Source organism: Larus michahellis, chromosome 9 (genome assembly GCF_964199755.1).
Source record: "Larus michahellis chromosome 9, bLarMic1.1, whole genome shotgun sequence".
Classification (NCBI taxonomy): Eukaryota; Metazoa; Chordata; class Aves; order Charadriiformes; family Laridae; genus Larus; species Larus michahellis.
This window is the reverse complement of record NC_133904.1, coordinates 16,576,402-16,576,915: the sequence shown is the minus strand read 5'-3', so window position 1 is coordinate 16,576,915 and position 514 is coordinate 16,576,402.

The following is a 514-nucleotide window of genomic DNA, read 5'->3' as shown; positions in this document are numbered from 1 at the left end:
TGAATGTAAATAATCCATTTACCACTACGTAGTTTACTGAAATGAAGGGCACAAAGCTATAAATAATGGCCCCAAACTAGCCAAGATCAATGAGGAGGTCCAGTATCCCCCCCCGCTGTGCTCTGTCTTGTGGTGTCAGTATTATTTGGATTTTCCTAGTCTCCCCTTACTCTGGAAAATGGAGACACATTGCTACAAATAAACAGTGATAATACTACACTATTCATTTTTTGTCTTATTTGTTTATGATGTTAAGTAATCGTTGATATCTTGCTATTAACGTGAGAAGACACCGGGAGACCATACCAGAGACCAGCAATGCCTTTCGTTTTGCAACATAAAACATTATACATGCAAAGAGGTAAGCAAGCAATTTACTATATGCTGTGAGCTGCCACGTCCATTTTAGAGAGATTCATCTCACGAAGGAAAGCATATGTGGAATTGGGTCACAGCGCTTCACATATTTAAACTTGTGTAAGATACAAAGTGATCAATCCCCATAAGATCTTGG